Raw genomic sequence first — 7,240 nt, 5'->3', positions numbered from 1 at the left:
TTAGGTAAGCGAACACCCAGCAGAGCAGTCTGAAGGATACGTTCGTTTTGTGTTTTAGACGGAGATTTACATCTATTTGGGAGATGCTAGCATTTTTCGGGAAATAGCGTTTTTTGCTTCTTCACAGAAAGGGTTTAGAAACTCCTGGAAACACACATCAGTTTAACTCTGTAAGTTGAACGCACACATTGAAGGCCGTTCTGTTAGGTTGCTCCGTTTTGGTTTTTGAAGCAGATATTTCTTCAAACCGCTTTCACTCCCATTCACTCTGGCATATCAAAACGGAGCTCCGAGAAGAAACGGGCTTCTCACTCTCTGAATCTAGAGGCAGATTCAACTCCCTTAGGTAAGCGAACACCCAGCAGAGCAGTCTGAAGGTTACGTTCATTTTGTGTTATACACGGAGATTTACAGCTATTTGGGAAATGCTTGCAATTTGCTGGGAAATAGCGTTTTCTGCTTCTTCAAAGAAAATGTTTAGAAACTGCTGCAAACACATATCAGTTTAACTCTGCAAGTTGAACGCACACATTGAAGGCCGTTCTGTTAGGTTACTCCCTTTTGGTTTTAGAAGCAGATATTTCTCCAAACCGCGTTTACTCCGGTTCACTGTGGCATATCAAAACGCAGCTCAGAGAAGCAACGTGCTTCTCACTCTCTGAATCTAGAGGCAGATTGAACTCCCTTAGGTAAGCGAACACCCAGCAGAGCAGTCTGAAGGATACGTTCCTTTTGTGTTTTAGACGGAGATTTACAGCTATTTGGGAAATGCTTGCATTTGGCTGGGAAAATGCGTTTTCCGCTTCTGCAGAGAAAGGGTTTAGAAACTCCTGCAAACACACATCAGTTTAGCTCTTTAAGTTGAACGCACACATTGAAGACCGTTCTGTTAGGTTGCTCCGATTTGGTTTTAGAAGCAGATATTTCTCCAAACCGCGTTTTCTCCCATTCACTCTGGCATATCAAAATGCAGCTCCGAGAAGCAACGTGCTTCTCACTCTCTCAATCTAGAGGCAGATTCAACTCCCTTAGGTAAGAAAACACCCAGCAGAGCAGTCTGAAGGTTACGTTCATTTTGTGTTATACACGGAGGTTTACAGCTATTTGGGAAATGCTTGCAAGTGGCTGGGAAAATGTGCTTTCCGCTTCTTCACAGAAAGGGGTTAAAAACTCCTGCAAACACACATAAATTTATCTCTGTAAGTTGAACGCACACATTGAAGGCCGTTCTGTTAGGTTGTTCCGTTTTGGTTTTAGAAGCAGATATTTCTCCAAACCGCGTTTACTCCCATTCACTCTGGCGTATCAAAACGCAGCTCCGAGAAGAAACGTGCTTTTCACTCTGAATCTAGAGGCTGATTCAACTCCCTTAGTTATGAAAACACCCAGCAGAGCAGTCTGAAGGATACGTTCGTTTTGTGTTTTAGACGTAGATTTACAGCTATTTGGGAAATGCTTGCATTTGGCTGAAAAATAGCGTTTTCCGCTTCTTCACAGAAAGAATTGAGAAACTCCTGCAAACACACATCAGTTTATCGCTATAGGTTGAATGCACACATTGAAGGCCGTTGTGTTACTTTGCTCCGTTTTGGTTTTAGAAGCAGATATTTCTCCAAACCGCGTTTAATACCTTTCACTCTGGCATAACAAAACGCAGCTCCGAGAAGCAACTTGTTTCTCACTCTCTGAATCTAAAGGCAGATTGAACTCCCTTAGGTAAGCGAATTCCCAGCAGAGCAGTCTGAAAAATAAGTTCATTGTGTGTTTTAGACGGAGATTTACAACTATTTGGGAAATGCTTGCATTTGGCTGGGAAAATGCGTTTTCCGCTTCTTCAGAGAAAGGGTTTAGAAACTCCTGCAACAACACATCAGTTTAACTCTGTAAGTTGAACGCACACATTGAAGACCGTTCTGTTAGGTTTTTCCGTTTTGGTTTTAGAAGCAGATATTTCTCCAAACCGCGTTTTCTCCCATTCACTCTGGCATATCAAAACGGAGCTCCGAGAAGCAACGTGCTTCTCACTCTCTCAATCTAGAGGCAGATTCAACTCCCTTAGGTAAGCGAACACCCAGCAGAGCAGTCTGAAAAATACGTTCGTTTCGTGTTTTAGACGGAGATTTACAGCTATTTGGGAAATGCTTGCATTTGGCTGGGAAAATGCTTTTTCCACTTCTTCACAGAAAGGGTTTAGAAACTCCTGCAAAAACACATCAGTTTAACTCTATAAGTTGAACGCACACATTGAAGGCCGTTCTGTTAGGTTGCTCCGTTTTGGTTTTAGAAGCAGATATTTCTCAAAACCGCGTTTACTACCATTCACTCTGGCATATCAAAACGCAGCTCCGAGAAGCAACGTGCTTCTCACTCTCTGAATCTAGAGGCAAATTCAACTCCCTTAGGTAAGCGAACACCCAGCAGTGCAGTCTGAAGGATACGTTCGATTTGTGTTTTAGACGGAGATTTACATCTCTTTGGGAAAGGCTCGCATTTGGCTGGGAAATAGAGTTTTCCGCTTCTTCACAGAAAGGATTTAACAACTCCTGCAAACACACATCAGTTTAACACTGTAGGTTGAACGCACACATTGAAGGCCATTCTGTTAAGTTGCTCCGTTTTGGATTTAGAATCAGATATTTCTCCAAACGGCGTTTACTCTTTTTCACTCTGGCATATCAAAACTCAGCTCCAAGACAAAACGGGCTTCTCACTCTCTGAATCTAGAGGCAGATTCAACTCCCTTAGGTAAGCGAACACCCAGCTGAGCAGTCTGAATGATACGTTCGTTTTGTGTTTTAGACGGAGATTTCCAGCTATTTAAGAAATGCTTGCATTTGTCTGGGAAAATGCGTTTTCCGCTTCTTCACAGAAAGGGTTTAGAAACTCCTGGAAACACACATCAGTTGAACTCTGTAAGTTGAACGCACACAGTGAAGGCCGTTTTGTTAGGTTGCTCCGTTTTGGTTTTAGAAGCAGATATTTCCCCAAACCGCGTTTCCTCCAATATACTCTGGCATATCAAAACGCAGCTCGGAGAAGCAACGTGCTTCTCACTCTCTGAATCTAGAGAAAGATTCGACTCCCTTAGGTAAGCGAACACCAAGCAGGGCAGTCTGAAGGATACATTCGTTTCGTGTTTTAGACGGAGATTTACAGCTATTTGGGAAATGCTTGCATTTGGCTGGGAAAATGCTTTTTCCGCTTCTTCACAGAAAGGGTTTAGAAACTCCTGCAAACACACATCAGTTTAACACTGTAAGTTCAACGCACACATGGAAGGCCGTTCTGTTAGGTTGCTCCGTTTTGGTTTTAGAAGCAGATATTTCTCCAAACCGCGTTTACTCCCATTCACTCTGGCATATCAAAACGCAGCTCCGAGAAGGAACGGGTTTCTCTCTCTCTGAATCTAGAGGCATATTCAACTTTCTTAGGTAAGCGAACTCCCAGCAGAGCAGTCTGAAGGATACGTTCGTTTTGTGTTTTAGACGTAGATTTACAGCTATTTGGGAAATACTTGCATTAGGCTCGGAAAATGCGTTTTCCGCTTCTTCAGAGAAAGGGTTTAGAAACTCCTGCAAACACACATAAGTTTACCTCTGTAAGTTGAAAGCACACATTGAGGACCGTTCTGTTAGGTTTTTCCGTTTGGCTTTTAGAAGCAGATATGTCTCCAAACCGAGTTTTCTCCCATTCACTCTGGCATATCAAAACGCAGCTTCGAGAAGCAACGTGCTTCTCACTCTGTCAATCTAGAGGCAGATTCAACTCCCTTAGGTAAGCGAACACCCAGCAGAGCAGTCTGAAGGATACGTTCGACTTGTGTTTTAGACGGAGATTTACAGCCATTTGGAAATGCTTGCATTTGGCTTTGAAATAGCGTTTTCCGCTTCTTCACAGAAATTATTTAGAAACTCCTGCAAACACACATCAGTTTACCACTGTAGGTTGAACGCACACATTGAAGGCCGTTCTGTTAGGTTGCTCCGTTTTGGATATAGAATCAGATATTTCTCCAAACCGCGTTTACTCCCTTTCACTCTGGCATATCAAAACTCAGCTCCAAGAAAAACGGGCTTCTCACTCTCTGAATCTAGAGGCAGATTCAACTCCCTTAGGTAAGCGAACACCCAGCAGAGCAGTCTGAAGGATATGTTCGTTTTGTGTTTTAGACGGAGATTTACAGCTATTTGGGAAATGCTTGCATTTGGCTGGGAAAATGAGTTTTCCGCTTCTTCAGAGAAAGGGTTTAGAAACTCCTGCAAACACACATCAGTTTAACTCTGTAAGTTGAACGCACGCATTGAAGACCGTTCTGTTAGGTTGTTCCGTTTTGGTTTTAGAAGCAGATATTTCTCCAAACCGCGTTTTCTCCCATTCACTCTGGCATATCAAAACGCAGCTCCGAGAAGCAACGTGCTTCTCACTCTCTCAATCTAGAGGCAGATTCAACTCCCTTAGGTAAGCGAACACCCAGCAGAGCAGTCTGAAGGATACGTTCGATTTGTGTTTTAGACCGAGATTTACAGCTATTTGGGAAATGCTTGCATTTGGCTGGGAAATAGCGTTTTCCGCTTCTTCACAGAAAGGATTTAGAAACTCCTGCAAACACACATCAGTTTAAGACTGTAGGTTGAACGCACACATTGAAGGCCATTCTGTTAGGTTGCTCCGTTTTGGATTTAGAATCAGTTATTTCTCCAAACCGCGTTTACTTTCTTTCACTCTGGCATATAAAAACTCAGCTCCAAGAAAAAACGGGCTTCTCCCTCTCTGAATCTAGAGGCAGATTCAACTCCCTTAGGTAAGCGAACACCCAGCAGAGCTGTCTGAAGGATATGTTCGTTTTGTGTTTTACACGGACATTTACAGCTATTTGGGAAATGCTTGCATTTGGCTGGGAAATAACTTTTTTGCTTCTTCACAGAAAGGGTTTAGAAACTCCTGCAAACACACATCAGTTTAACTCTGTAAGTTGAACGCACACATTGAAGGCCGTTCTGTTAGATTTCTCAGTTTTGGTTTTAGAAGCAGATATTTCTCCAAACGGCGTTTACTCCCATTCACTCTGGCATATTAAAACGCAGCTCCGAGAAGCAACGTGTTTTTCACTCTCTGAATCTAGAGGCAGATTCAACTCCCTTAGGTAAGCGAACACCCAGCAGAGCAGTCTGAAGGATACATTCGTTATGTTTTTTAGACGGAGATTTACAGCTATTTGGGAAATGCTTGCATTTGGCTGGGAAAATGCTTCTTCCGCTTCTTCACAGAAAGGGTTTAGAAACTCCTGCAAACAGACCTCAGTTTAACTCTGTAAGTTTAATGCACGCATTGAAGGCCGTTCTGTTTGGTAGCTCCGTTTTAGTTTTAGAAGCAGATATCTCTCCAAACCGCGTTTACTCCCTTTCACTCTGGCTTATCAAAACGCAGCTCCGAGAAGAAACGTGCTTCTCACTCTCTTAATCTAGAGGCGGATTCAACTCCCTTAGGTAAGAAAACACCCAGCAGACCAGTCTGAATTATACGTTCGTTTTGTGTTTTAGACGGAGATTTACAGCTATTTGGGAAATGCTTGCATTTGGCTGGAAAATAGCGTTTTCCGCTTCTTCACAGAAAGAATTGAGAAACTCCTGCAAACACACATCAGTTTATCTCTGTGGGTTGAACGCACACATTGAAGGCCGTTGTGTTAGGTTGCTCTGTTTTGGTTTTAGAAGCAGATATTTCTCCAAACCGCGTTTACTCCCTATCACTCTGGCATATAAAAACGCAGCTCCGAGAAGCAACGGGCTTCTCACTCTCTGAATCTAGATGCAGATTCAACTTTCTTAGGTAAGCGAACACCCAGCAGATCAGTCTGAAGGATACGTTTGTTTTGTGTTTTAGACGTAGATTTACAGCTATTTGGGAAATGCTTGCAATTTGCTGGGAAATAGCGTTTTTTGCTTCTTCACAGAAAATGTTTAGAAATTCCTGCAAACACACATCAGTTTAACTCTGTAAGTTGAACGCACATATTGAAGGACGTTCTGTTAGGTTGCTCCGTTTTGGTTTTAGAAGCAGATATTTCTCCAAACGGCGTTTACTCCCATTCACCCTGGCATATCAAAACGCAGCTCCGAGAAGCAACGGGCTTCTCACTCTCTGAATCTAGAGGCAGATTCAACTCCCTTAGGTAAGCGAACACCCAGCAGAGCAGTCTGAATTATACGTTCATTTTGTGTTTTACACGGAGATTTACAGCTATTTGGGAAATGCTTGCATTTGCCTAAGAAAATTCGTTTTCCGCTTCTTCAGAGAAAGGGTTTAGAAACTCCTGCAAACACCTATCAGTTTAGCTCTTTAAGTTGAACGCACACATTGAAGGCCGTTCTGTTAGGTTGCTCCGTTTTGGTTTTAGAAGCAGATATTTCTCCAAACCGCTTTTACTCCCTTTCACTCTGGCATATCAAAACGCAGCTCCGAGAAGCAACGGGCTTCTCACTCTCTGAATATAGAGGCAGATACAACTTTCTTAGGTAAGCGAACACCCAGCAGAGTAGTCTGAAGGATACTTTCGTTTTGTATTTTAGACGTAGATTTACAGCTATTTGGGAAATGCTTGCATTTTGCTGGGAAATAGCGTTTTTTGCTCCTTCACAGAAAATGTTTAGAATCTCCTGCAAACACACATCAGTTTAACTCTGTAAGTTGAACGCACACATTGAAGGCCGTTCTGTTAGGTTGCTCCGTTTTGGTTTTAGAAGCAGATATTTCTCCAAACGGCGTTTACTCCCATTCACTCTGGCATATCAAAACGCAGCTCCGAGAATCAACGTGCTTCTCACTCTCTAAATCTAGAGGCAGATTCAACTCCCTTAGGTAAGCGAACACCCAGCAGGGCAGTCTGAAGGATACATTCGTTTCGTGTTTTAGACGGAGATTTACAGCTATTTTGGAAATATTGCATTTGGCTGGGAAAATGCTTTTTCCGCTTCCTCAAAGAAAGGGTTTAGAAACTCCTGCAAACACAAATCAGTTTAACTCTGTAGGTTGAACGCACACATAGAAGGCCGTTCTGTTAGGTTGCTCCGTTTCAGTTTTAGAAGCAGATATTTCTCCAAACGGCGTTTACTCCCTTTCACTCTGGCATATCAAAACACAGCTCCATGAAAAAACGGGCTTCTCACTCTCTGAATCTATAGGCAGATTCAACTCCCTTAGGTAAGAAAACACCCAGCAGAGCAGTCTGAAGAATATGTTC

The sequence above is a fragment of the Callithrix jacchus genome, chromosome 2 (genome assembly GCF_049354715.1).
Source record: "Callithrix jacchus isolate 240 chromosome 2, calJac240_pri, whole genome shotgun sequence".
In the NCBI taxonomy this organism is placed as follows: Eukaryota; Metazoa; Chordata; class Mammalia; order Primates; family Cebidae; genus Callithrix; species Callithrix jacchus.
This window is presented reverse-complemented; position numbering follows the sequence as displayed.